General features: G+C 32.8%; 1 long non-coding RNA gene and 1 other non-coding gene across 3 annotated transcripts in view; both read left to right on the forward strand.

Annotated features, from left to right (window-relative positions):
• Positions 1-2232: 2232 nt before the first annotated feature.
• On the forward strand, positions 2233-2299 carry LOC131518526 (small nucleolar RNA SNORD64). Its single transcript, XR_009265195.1, has one exon. It is a non-coding gene; the product is annotated as a small nucleolar RNA SNORD64 (small nucleolar RNA).
• Positions 2300-4245: 1946 nt separating this feature from the next.
• LOC131516182 (uncharacterized) overlaps positions 4246-14317 on the forward strand; it is a 35025-nt gene continuing 24953 nt past the window's right edge. The window contains exons 1-3 of one of the 2 annotated variants that reach the window (XR_009263927.1): positions 4246-4344; positions 5569-13739; positions 14166-14262. This is a non-coding gene — a long non-coding RNA (uncharacterized LOC131516182). Of the gene's footprint in view, positions 13740-14165; positions 14263-14317 lie in introns of both variants that reach the window. The other variant, XR_009263926.1, reaches the window with a different exon arrangement.

The following is a 14317-nucleotide window of genomic DNA, read 5'->3' on the forward strand; positions in this document are numbered from 1 at the left end:
TGGATCACACATTGGATGACAGAGATGTTTAAGTGATGATGTCCAGGAAAATGGGGAACTAATATTTATGGAAAATATATTATGAAATACAGTGAGTATGGTAAGTGTCTTCAAATGGACACCATTGGTGTTTGAGGACAAATTTTTAGTTTTTCTTTAGTTGTCTGCAATGATCAATGGGTATAGAGCCTATCACACAGTAGATGTTTAAGAAATGTCAGAATTACTATTTTTTTTTAATTTTAGGGTGCAAGTTTTTAGATTCATTATAGTTCCTTCCATATAGTGTAATGTCTGTGATTATAATCTACGCCTATCTAATATGTATCTCCATAGCTTACCAGTGAAGTAGTTAGTTTTTCCTAAATAGGAGCCAGTCAAAACTATTTGCTGTGTCTTGGGTCTTGTTTTAGTGAAGCTAGGTACCTTGTCATAAAGTTTACCTTTCAGTCATTTTTGGTTAAAAAAAAAAAAGGAAATTAAAAAAATTCTGTTTGATTTTACAGGAATAAGAAGATCTCTTTCTTAGTGAGATGATGAAGGGCTAATAAGAGAAATATTTGAAATCCATTTCCAAGGATATGTTTGTTCTATATGTGAATGTTGATTTACAGCTTCAGGTGTTAATGCAGCAAGTCCATCTCCGCCAAATGTGAGTAGGCTGTATAGGCTGTATAGGACAGCTACAGTATACTTCATTCAACTTCTCAAATGATAGATGAAGAGACCTCAAGGGACTTTTTCCTTATACTAAAAGGCATGTGGCATTTTGGCCCTGGTATCCTCTGGTGACAGGAATGTAGACTGAAAGAAACAGTTCCACTAGTTTGTTCTGCATTCCGTTTCACCTCAGTTTGTCTCTGGAATCCATGTTGCTAACATCATGTATTTGTTGTTGTTTATAATTGTCAAGTTAGCTAACATACAGTGTATACAGTATAGTCTTGGCTTCAGGAGTAGATTCTTGTGATTCATCACTTACATACAACACCCAGTGCTCATTCTAACAAGTGCCCTCCTCAATGCCCATTACCCATTTTCCCCAGCTTCCCAAGCCCCCATCCTCATCAACCCTCAGTTTGTCCTCTGTGTTTAAGAGTCTCTTATGATTTGCTTTTTGCCTATAATTTAGGAAGCTCTAATGTGGAATAGAAATGGTTAGTAGAAGACTTGACTGGGTTAATTTTCTTTGGTGAGCAAGATTAATCTTAAAAAGTAGATGAGGCAGCCAAGACTCAAGAAAAAGCCTCTTAGATCAACCAGATGTTTGACTTTGAATTATTTTTGGTAGATTTACATCTGGTGACGATAATACAATGAGCTAGAGGGATTAGATATCTGTACATCTGAATTCATTGGGCTATCTGTTCCCATGTTACATAAAATTTATTTGTACTGCTATTTACAGAATTTTCCCCCTTTTTAAATTTTTATTTTAATTCCAGTTAGTTAACATATAGGATAATATTAGATTCTGGTATACAATGTTGTGATACAGCATTTCCATACATCACTAAGGGCTCACAAATGCAGTCCTGAATTCTCCTCAGCTGTTTAACCTATACTCCCACCTGCCTCCCCTGTGCTGTGATAGCAGAAATAAAGTTAAAAAGTACAGTTCTTGATATTAGTAATTTTATTGTCTATTAGGAAACCTATATCAGGAAAAGCAGTGTCTGCTCTATTCTTTCAATGATATAATTTTGATTATATTACCATACCAATTTGGTTTGTTGTATCCAACAACAAAGATCTTAGAGCTCCTTCAGAATCATCAGTGCCGTGTAGACTTTTTACTGGAGTTTGTGTTTCATCAGTTTGATCTGTCTTAATTTTATTTGACCATTTACATTGATTCTCACTTGACTCGAATATTTTGAGTTAATATTTTGAGACCCAATGTGGTCTAGGTCCTTAAAATATTTGAATATTTCATTTTTCAGTTTGGATGATATGCTTGTAGAAGTGGATCATAAGCTATTTAGTTCTAAGACAGCAAAGATCTTGATATAATTCTGGCACATTCTTGGAGTTTTATCGTCTTTAATTTTTCCCCATATTTTCACCTTAATTCTGTCAGTTGAATTATATTGCTATTATTTAACTTACATTGTTACATAAAGTTGATCATCATTCTCCTAAGCTAAAAGATACTGCATTATTAGAGATGTACTGTCTGAAGGTATTAATCCTTTTACAGAGTTGTAGTAGTTGTTGGGAAAGACCTTGACTGGATTTATGATGAGTTATGTTTACTGAGTATGATGAAGTGAAACTCAGTGTGAGTACTCTGAAGTCCAGCCTAAGTGTCAACCCATATACTTAGGACATAAATATTCTGAAAATAAGTTCTTGCACTGTAAATTTTGCAAGATATTTTGAGCAATATTGTGCATATTAGGGAGAATGGAACTGTAGGTTTTTCCAGTGAACTAAAGAGAGGTGGATTCTAAATTCCACTACTGCAGTTTCCTTTTGTAGAGTTATCTTCTGTGTTTGTAGCATTTGTGTATCCCACCTTTGTCTTTTTCATTATGAGTTTCAAGTGATGAATTTAAGAGTAAAAACTTGGTAGCTACTATGCTTTTTTCTTTATATTACATACTACTATAATCATTTAGTTCCAACCTCATACCTGTTTCCTGAGAGCATGTCCCTAAGCTATGAGGCAGCTCCAAGTACAACATGAATAAGAAATTGCTAGTTTGTTGTTGAGATACTGATTTGGTCTAAAATAAGACTTGTGTTTTCAGCAGAATGCTAAAGATACATTGAGATGAATTACTTTATTTTTGTGTGTGTGCATACTTTATCTTCTTAATTTATTTTTTAATTTACATCCAAGTTAGCATATAGTGCAACAGTGATTTCAAGAGTAGATTACTTAATGCCCCTTACCCATTTAACCCATCCCTCCTCTCAGAATCCCTCCAGCAACCCTCTGTTTGTTCTTTAAGAGTCTCTTATGTTTTGTCCCCTTCCCTGTATTTATATAATTTTTGCTTCCCTTCCCATCTGTTTTGTATCTTAAATTCATCATATGAGTGAAGTCATGTGACATTTGTCTTTCTCTGACTAATTTCCCTTAGCGTGATACCCTCTAGTTCCATCCACGTAGTTGCAAATGGCAAGATTTCATTCTTTTTGATAGCTGAGTAATACTCCATTGTGTGTATATGTGTGTACACACACACACACACACACACACACACACACACACCTTTATCCATTCATCTGTTGATGGACATTTGGGCTCTTTCCATACTTGGCTGTTGTTAGTAGCACTGCTATAAACATTGGGGTGTATGTGACCCTTCGAAACAGCACACCTGTATCCCTTGGATAAACATCTATAGTGCATTTGCTGGGTTGTAGGGTAGTTATGTTTTTAATTTTTTGAGGCACCTTCATACTGTTTTCCAGAGTGGCTGCACCAATTTGCATTCCCACCAGCAGTGCAAAAGAGATCCTCCTTTTCCCCATCCTCACCAACATCTGTTGTTGCCTGAGCTGTTGAAGTTAGCTATTTTGACAGGTGTAAGGTGGTATCTCATTGTGGTTTTGATTTGTATTTCCCTGATGATGAGTGATGTGGAGCATTTTTTCATGTGTCGGCTGGCCATCTGGATGTTTTCTTTGGAGAAGTGTGTATTCATGTCTTTTGCCCATTTCTTCACTGGATTATTTGTTTTTTGGGTGTTGAGTTTCATAAGTTCTTTATAGATTTTGGATACTAACCCTCTATCTAATATGTCATTTGCAAATGTCTTCTCCTATTCCATCGGTTGCTTTCAGTTTTGCTAATTGTTTCCAGATGGATTACTTTAGTTGTCTTAATAAATTAATGACCTTTCTGTATCTTGGCAAGACATAGATGGGTATTTAGAAGTTTAAACCCCGGTTTAACTAATAATATTTTTCTTTGTCTAAGATTATAGCATGATTCATAAACATGGTTATAAGAAGGCATAGTAGACTTAATTTTCTCATATTCTTCCCTTATAGGGAGAGCAAAGCATATTTTTTTTTTTTTCAACGTTTTTTATTTATTTTTGGGACAGAGAGAGACATAGCATGAACGGGGGAGGGGCAGAGAGAGAGGGAGACACAGAATCGGAAACAGGCTCCAGGCTCTGAGCCATCAGCCCAGAGCCTGACGCGGGGCTCGAACTCACGGACCGCGAGATCGTGACCTGGCTGAAGTCGGATGCTTAACCGACTGCGCCACCCAGGCGCCCCGGGAGAGCAAAGCATATTAATGCTTTGCTAGAAAGTCTTGGTGTCCTTACTGTTGTATCTCCCAAGACCTGGCATAATAATTGGCATCTGGTAGAAGTTTGGATAGTTAGTAATTTTTGTTATATTGGTATATTGTTATCATAGTTATGTGTTGAATTAATGCATAAATGAACAAAAGACACAAGAAATTTTCCTTTTATGTATAGGCAAAGTGTGGCTTCAGTTTAAAGCTCAAATTTCTCATGTTTTATAATGGTTTGAGTCACAAAACACTGGCATTTTTTGTACTACTTTGCTGAGGGTACACAATTATTTATTTTTTTTATTAAATTTTTTTTAATGTTTATTTTTGAGAGAGACAGAGACAGAACATGAGTGGGTTAGGGGCAGAGAGAGAGGGAGACACAGAATCTGAAGCAGGCTCCAGGCTCTGAGCTGTCAGCACAGAGCCCGACGGGGGACTCGAACTCATGAGCTGCGAGATCATGACCTGAGCCAAAGTCGGGCACTCAACCGACTGAGCCACCCAGGTGCCCCCACAAAATTATCTTAAACTCAACTTGATTACTCTGTTAATTAGAGAGTGCCAAATTTTTGGGGGGGGTCATGGAGGAAAGAGAAAATGTATTCCTTAAGGTTGTCTACTTTTTTATTGGGTACTTACACCTGTTTCAGTATAGCACACAGGAGAATAAATCTTCTATGTTTAAATTTTTCAAAAAGGACATTTTCAGTTGAACTTACATTTGTGCAAATTTCTTAGAAATCAAGAGAACATTGTTGAGGAGTATATGACCGTTTACTTGTCAGTATGTAACAGTACTTGGCCAGATAAAAATGTGAAAATGTATCATTATTTTGGTTGGCAAAATTTATTGGCTCTTTATTCTCTTGGTTTTAGTAATGTACACAAACATCTCCTACAACCCTGTAAAAGAAAAGACTTGGAACAATTGTATTCAAAATGACAAAACATGTACAGATAATTCAAAGAAGAAAATACTGACAAGTAAGCATGTGAAATGTCTCCGAATCATTCATAAACACCCTTTAAAAATCATTGTATGATCATTTGAATCAATTTTACATAGATGTAAAAAGGTGATGCCAACTAGGTGAGAAAGTGGGTGTCATTCGTGGACATAAATGGAACCCAAGAAACATGGACAAGGATTTCATTCAGAAACTTAGAAAATTTATTGGACAATAGACAACTGTTCAAGCTCCATTAGATAGCAGTTCTGAAGCTACCTTTCTAGATGACTTTTGTTGTTGTAATTGTCGTATTTTAACTGTATTAAAGCTTCTAACTGATCCCCTTACTTCTAGCTTCAGATTCTCTGTTTCATCTGTCTGCCAGAGCAGTATTTGGGAAAGATATGACAAACCAAGTCACATTTCTTCAAAAATCTGCATTTGGCATGTTTTTAAGAGTATTAGAGATAAGCAATAATCAGAGAAGAGGACAAAGATTATATAAACTGATAATAGAGGATCTTTTGCCACTGTCAAAACTGGAAATTTGCCACTTTAAGTCACTGAACATTTGGATTCCTAAATTTTGTGCCCTAAGACTCCCCTGATATGAATCTTATGAAATTTGTGCAGCAATAAACAATGTGATTATAATCCAAGATGATTTAGGATACTGTGCAAATGTTTTTGCCACTGACGTGAACAGGAGAGTATATCCTGAGAGCCTCTGCATTGATCAGATTGTAGTTTTCAAATTTTTCTGGAGTATCCTGAGCAATTATACTTATGGACTGCTATGAAGCCTAAACATCATGCTGATTCAAGGGGTCTTTGACCAGGACCTTCCTGTAGAGACACTCCCTAGATCTTGTACTCTATATTTATTTCATGGTCCAACATGATTAGCACAGCATCTCTAATTCCAAATTACTCCCCAGAATGCAAATGTATGAAGTTATCTACTGAATTGAAAATAATTTCAAGTGAATGGAACTTGTAGTGTTGGTTTGGAATGGACAATCTCAAGTAAATATAAGACAGCATTCTAGGAATATATGGAACGAAAGGGACAACACATCCCAACTTGAGCTAGAAGCTTCACCAACTACAAAATCACAGAGAAAATAGAGATATATACTGTCCTGAAATTCATCTTGCTTTTCAAATATTTATATTTCATTGGCAATCTTTGGATTTGGTAAAAATCTCAGTATTTTTTTTTGTGTGTGGATTACCAATTTACCATAAAAATATTTACTAGTAAGAGCCTTGTATACGTGACTTTAATACATACATGATAAACACAAATATTTTCTTTTTTTTCTTCACCTCACACACCATTTTAGGAATGTAAACTTATTGACTAATTACTGGACATATATAGCTTAAGAATAAATGCTTAAGAAAATTGTGATTGGGTAATGGTATTGAAATCAATATAAAATACTCAGTGAAGGATGAATATATATGAACTGTTCATTGGATGTTAGTGAAAAGAATGAAATTCAACATGTAATAGTTTATTGTATTTTATTCTTTCTTTGCTTTATATTTCTTGCACTCTGATGCTCAAGCACAGAGACTGCAATTAAAAACAAATCTATTGTTTTTAAAAATGGTTGCTGTGATAATAGAGCTGGTTTCCTAGGTAAGTTTTTAAAAGCATGTTTGGTAAAACTGCCTTCTGGAAAAGATTTTAGAAAGGAATGAGGCCATTTTGTAAAGATACACACAATTCTATATTCATTGTTTGAATGTTTATGGATAAGGGGAGAGGAAATGGACATGAGGAATGTTTAATATATTAATCAGGAAAAAAGTAAGGCACTAGTTATTAATGTTTATTTTGAGAATATACTGTATGAAATAACTAAATATAATTGCATTGTGACTTTAAGGTATTGTGATTGTTTGCTAACATTTAGAAGAAATATTTTTAATACATGATTATAAAAATAGAACTGTTAGAATACCTTTGAATGATACACATTTAGAATCATTTCATTGAATGATTTTTGAGAGGCTTTTGGTGCGGGCAAGGATTGTTCTGTATGCAGCTGTTACACAAGAAATTTTATTAAGGCTGTTCTGTGTGGTTGTAGATGTTATTCTGTAAATATTTGTTAATATCTTTATGGTATGTTAATGTTTCTATGGTATGAGATTTAATTCCCATGATGGAATTACTGCATAAGAGTCCAGCTTCTATGCATGTTTAGGATTTGGTGGGCTTTTTTATTGCTATGTATATAATGGAAAAAGTACTGTGTTAAACCATCCTATTAATCATGGAGATGACTGATATTTGGGGCATTTTAAATGTTAGAATATAATTTTGGTTGTTGAGAGGAGTTTCTAGACTGCCTTATTTGTAGTAGGCAAATAAAAGCAGAATTTAGAAGGTAGAGAATAGGGAATTTTGGAGGGTATACGTGTATGCATATGTGCAGAAACAGTTCTTGAACAGCCTAGAGGCTTTACTCGATGCTCAGAAGTTGGGAATCGACATATATTTTATTAATCCTGTGATGTTAAATAGGTGTAGTTTGTTGTTTTTTTCCAATAGAATTGTTAAATTGCCTCAACATTAATTCCTTTTCAGTAATATTGTTATACTTTTTGTTAAAGTGTTATATACAATGTAATGTTCTTTACCATCTAATGCTCTACCTACATAGACATCACTGTAAATACATATCAACTTATATGGATAGACATTTTTGTTTGACAAAAATGATACTATATCTAGCCTCTGTGTTCATTGGATTATTAGGTTCAAATTGTAGGGTGGAATAAATGTGCAGTGTCTAGTATAATATCTCACATTGTTTTTTATAGAAGATTCATCATAGTGGAAATGTCATTTTAACTGTGGCTCTGCCTTTGTTTATGGTTTTTAGATATGTTTGTATGCAAATAGGAAATACAGTTACTAGAAAAATCTCTACATGTGGTTAAACATAATAGGTTAGAAAAGTTTTTATTTGCCAGTGTAATTTGACTTTTAATAACTGAATTGTTCTTGATTTAAAATACTACATAAAATAGTATAGGTGATTTACAAGTTTTTGTTAGAGATGTTTGTAATGGTCTGTCAAATCTATGTTCTTAAAAGGATGGGCTGATCAAAGAAAAGTTTTATATAATGTGTATATAATTAGACACAGTTATTATGTTTTCTTAAAGCCGAGGAATAATTATATCAGCATGTTTTGTAAATATGTAGAATGAAAAATTTTCATAACAGCTGTCAGATTATGTCTGAGTAAATAATTGAGCAGCTGAAGTTCAGGATATTTTGTTAGATTGTTCTGTGTGTAAAACAGGATAAAATAATTTTTACTTTAAACTTTTAATCCTTAATTTTACAGGGGTTGCATTCATATACATATGTATATATACCCACAGGTGTATTGTATATGTATATATAAGACAACTGTTTATTAAAAATTATACAATAGGAACACCTTTTGGCCAAATAATTATCACTCGGCTTTAATCTGTTCTTTGTGTTGTTTGATGGTGGATAATACAGGGTGTTGTTCATGAGCTTTAGTTGCCGGAGGATACTGTTAAATGACTAGTTAAGTTATAGACCGACATTAGTTTTTGTTTTAGAATATCTGCATAGGATTTGCTGATAGGTGCGTATATTTTTTGGATATTAATTTGAGAGACAATGTGAAAAAACACTTTACTTTGACAAATTGAATTACTACACCATGTCTATTTGGGATGTATTTGGTGATAGGGATTATATTATTTTGTTTTGCATATAGGAGGTAAGTGTCATTTTATAAATCATTTTTAGACATATAATTTCTGTCAATAATTTTGGAAATATATTTTTATTGAAATATTAAAGGTAGAATCATTGATTATAGATGTAGTAGAGCATCTTCAAGCATTAGGTTTTATTTTGATGTTTTTTCTTTCTGTATTCTTTATTTCAGTTCTTTATTTAAGTTTATTTAAATTCCAGTTAGTTAACATACAGTGTAATATTAGTTTCAGGTGCACAATTTAGGATTCAGCTATTCCATACAACACCCAGTGCTCATCACACATGCACTCCTTTAATTCCCATCACCTATTTAACTCCTCCCCCACCCACCTCCCCTCTGGTAACCCTCAGCTTGTTCTATATTGTTAGGAGTCTGTTTCTTGGTTTGCCTCTCTCTCTGTGGCTTTGAGATTTTTTAGTTAGACATTCATTGTTAAAGTACAGAAATTTTATTGCCATTCATATTTGAAATATGAAATGAGTAATTTCTTATACTGAACTTTTTTTTATGCTTGTAGACATGAAATAGTAAAATAAGTCTGCTGTTATGATTTATAGACTTCTGTGTATGTAGTTATTGATAAAATATTTATTTCTAGATATACAGACATTGCTGATAAACATGTTTAAATATCAAACTTATAAAAATCAATATAATTAGTTTCTCTGCATGTTCAGTGGTCGTGAGAGAATGGATGGGGTGGTGGATGTTTTCCATTCTCATCAGTAATGTAAGATTCTTTGGCTTTGAATCTATTTTTTGGTTTATAGAGATAGTGAACATCATGTATGTTACAGTCATGCTGTTGGTAAACTATAAGTTTGACATATTTCAGAATTATTTTAAGAATTTCTTATGGATGGCACTTTGTGGTTTGTTGTTAAACACTGGTATTTATAATAGTTATAGCATTTGACTTAGGAAGTATATAGAAATGTTGGTAAACAAAATGATAGAAGGTAGAAACCATTTTCTTTTGAGGATGTTGTTCACCTTTGTGTAGGATTCCATGGAATGCTGGGATTATTAAAGACAATTTATTTGAAAATTGGGTTAAAAGCTTCTGAGCCTTATTTTTGTTATGTTTGTGTGTACACACACATGTATATAGTCAGAAAAGAGGGTGGTTAAAAGTTCATTGCCTCACATATTTCATTTAGAAGAAAAATTAGACTTCAATAGTTAAATTGTAGTTAAATTGTGCCCATTTTATATAAAAATATTTCTACTTATTAAGGGACATGAGGTATATCTTATTTTCTCAGATGTCTGAGGTTCTTGATGAAATTCATTTTACTAAAGAAAATTTTTCAGAATCTAAATTACGCAGTTTTGTGTTCATTTGTTACACAGCAGTAAGACAACTTCGGAAATAATAGGCAAGTGAAACATTTGGTTTTAAGCATCTAATATTTCCAGATGTATTCATAGTGTTACAGTATAATTTTGTAAACATTTTCATTGTAAATGTGTTAGGACTATTGTCTTTTAAAGTTGTCATGGCAAGGAAATTGATCACTGATAAATAGGGTCTTGGAGCTATGCAATATTTATCATACACTCATTTTGTTGAGAGAAATAGAAAAGATTATGCATTTAACCCATTCTCATAGTAGAATAGTATGCCATTGTATAAGTATAAACTGTATATTAAAAAACATACACCATGTAAATTCATTCGATGTTACAAGGTGTATTGTAATGTATTTCATTTGGAGCTTCCCTAGTATATGTACCTTACATTATTCTTGTGTTAAGATATTTTTTAGAGCAGATCTAGATCGATTCATAGCAAAATTGAGGGGAAGGTACAGAGATTTGCCATCTAGCTCCTGCCCCAGCACATGCGTAACCCCCATCATTATTCACACAGCACATGCATAATCAGTCCCATTATCATCATACCATACCAGAGTTACTTACCATTTGTTCCTGCTGATGAATTTACATCAATACCTCATAATTACCCAAAGTCCATAGTTTTTCATGGTTGACTCTTGGTATTGTACATTTCGTGGGTTTGGACAAATGTATTATGACATGTATCCATCATGGTATTATGCAGAATGTTTTCATTGTCCTAAAAATCCTCTGTGCTTCACCTATTCATATCTTCCCCATATTTATTTTTATTGTTAACATTGGAGATATAAATGACTTTGTTAAAGAGATTTTATACTACCTCTTGGAACTATACACAATTCTGTATGTGTTCCTTTGGTTGCATGACAATATTCAAGACAACTTTGTAAATAATAGATACAAGTTTTTAGTTTTTAACATCTAGTTTTTTCTAGATGTGTAGAGTCTCACAACGTATAATTTTGTAAATAATTCATTGTAAACTTTCATAGTTTCATTGTTATCAAGTGTTTTAATAGCAGTGCAATTGATAACAATTTTCTTGATAACAAGTTTCTTGAGCTATTGCCTATTTTGGTATCGGAAAGAGAAAGTTACTAAAAAGGTGTACTATTACTCTTGCATTCTCTAAAAGAAAATTTTACATTTTAATCACTGTTTAGTCCTTGTATTATTATACATTAAAAAACCTAAGTCCTAATTTTATATTGTATTGCTATACAACTATTAAACTTACAGTTGTATTGCTGATTATGTATTTTAATCATAGCAAGTCTGTTTTATGAGAAATATTGTCCCTCTTTGAGCTCTTCAGTTTTGTATTTAACTGAACAGAATGAAAATATTCAAGACAACTTTGTAAATAACAAATACATCATTTAAAAATACCTAGTGTTTTTAGATGCATGGTATTTCACAAAGTATAAATTTGTAAATATTTCATTATTGTAAAATACCGTAAGTTGTCTTTTGTAAGTGTTGGCAGTGTAATAAGTAATTAACAATTGTTCTCTTAGGGTTATATAACATTTTGGTGTTAAGTGGGTTTTTTGGGGAGAGGGATAGATATATCACCTTCCTTTTCTTCAGATTGTTAGGTTTTTATGTATAAGAAAATAATAGATTTTATACTTAAACAAAATATCCCAGGATGATTTTTACCTTTAGAAAGAGGAAAGAATACGTGAGAAGGAAACTGTCTTTTTTAAATCACAGATATATTTGTGGAAGATATTCTTACTGTTGTTACTTTGCTATGCTATATAAATCTACTTTTTGTAAATTTATATGTGTATACATGCATATACATACATGTTATAAATGTTAATACATATGTGCACATGTACATTTAGTTTTAGGAGTATAAATATGATAGTACTCTCATTAGCTTATTGCTTTGCATTTTATTTTTGGAATACTATGGAAATATTCAAATCTAAACTTAAATAGTTCCATAATCCTGCTTCATGTTATATCTAAATGTATGTATTTAAAAATATTTTTTAATGTTTATTTTTGAGAGAGAGAGCATGAGTGAGGGAGGGGCGGAGAGAGAGGGACACACAGATCTGAAGCAGGCTCTAGCCTCTGAGCTGTCATCAGCACAGACCCTAACTCGGGGCTCGACCCATTAACTGTGAGATCATGACCTGAGCCGAAGTCAGACGCTCAACTGACTGAGCCACTCAGGTGCCCCTAAGTGTGTTATTTTTAATATAAAATGATTAACTCCATATGTGTTTGTTTTCTAATCTGTTACCATATATAGACATCTGAATGAAAATAAAACTTCTGTGCTTATGAATATTTATTTTATTCTAAGACCTTTTTAAAAATTTCCAGTGTTTGCTTATATTTGTATGTTATGTGATAATCAGAAACAAAAGTCAAAAATGTTCAATTCAGTAGCCAATAATAAATTATGAACATTTTTGGAAGAAAATTGACCTATAAATTAAGGTATAAATCAGTATTTTTTTTTGAATAGCAGTTTGGCCATAATAATTGAAATTCAAGTGTGTAAACATTTAAAATGGTGTTACTTGCTGCTGGGAATTTATTCCACATCTCAAATTTACACTGAAGTATGTTATACATTGAGTATAAATAATAGTTGAGCATCTGAAATATATCTCAACAAAAGATCATAATGGTTGTAGCTTATTCATCATATGAATATAATTTAGACACTGGAACATGGTCTGATACAAAAGGGTGTTTTGTGTGGATGTTTAAAATTATGCCAGTTTTTGAACAAACATCAACTAATAGTGTGTTTACAGAGGTTTGACCATATGCCTCGTTCTAATTGGAAATGTCAATCATTACTGTTCCTGAGGAATGTAATTATTCTGACATGATTATAGAGTTAAGTAATGCTGACTGATCAGTGTTATAATGAATATTTTAGCATTATTAAAAATTTTGTACATGTGTACATTAAGTGGTAAAATACTGTCTTATTATTTGTGTATTGCTACTTGACAATCTGAAATTAACATATTAATTGTTAGAAAGGTGTCTGGAAGAATGGATGGCAAAATTTTAACATTACTGTACAGAGAGATGGGAATGGAAGACTGCTTCTACTTCCTGCATTTTGAATTTTAAAGGTATTTCAAAAGGAACATCTAAACAGCAAAAAGGGGATTTTAAAGATACATCCAATTTATGCCTGCCTTTCATCCTTGCCTATCAATATCTGGCGAGTATTGGGCTGTTGTATCCAGTTTTGTATTCCCAGTGGCCATTATGAATTGTTTGTGAGTGATCATGAAGAGCATGTGGTTTAGAGACTCTAACGTAGCAGAGAGTTTTACACGCTGAAACAGCATTGTGGGACTCCAGAAATGAACATGGGAGAGGATAGGATTTCAGGTAGGTGCTAAACAATTATATTTGGGTTTACAAACACATGAATGATTAAAATAAATCATTGAAACTTTCTATAAAGGATAAATTTTCATAAATTTACATATTTGTGGTTACTGATTAGATCATGTTGTTTGAGGAAGAGTATTGGAATAGGTTGAAAGTTAATCTTAATTAATGGTAGTAATTAGAGAATGGATTTTTCCTAGTTTTTACAGTAGTTGAGTCAGAATTTCAAGTAGGTCTTTATGGTTTCTTATATGATTCAGAACTGGCATGAAAAACATTTCAGTACATTTGTGTTATTTCTGTGTAGTAATATCAGCTGTTTATCTCCATTCGCTGTTCCTGATTATTCTAAAATCATCCTAATTTGTGTGTCCTGGTGTCTTATTTGTATCTAATTGGCTATATTGTATAATTACTTCTCAGATGAGCACAATGAAAGGAAGAGATTTACAGATAATCTGAGGACAGCTGACATTCCTATGGTCTTTCTTAATTCATAAGTCTTAACTGGGAACTACAGGTAAGAAGGTTCTGGATCAAGAAGTTCTGTTTTAGAACAAGGCTTTGGCTAGACT

This window comes from Neofelis nebulosa, chromosome 7 (assembly GCF_028018385.1).
Source record: "Neofelis nebulosa isolate mNeoNeb1 chromosome 7, mNeoNeb1.pri, whole genome shotgun sequence".
Lineage (NCBI taxonomy): Eukaryota > Metazoa > Chordata > Mammalia > Carnivora > Felidae > Neofelis > Neofelis nebulosa.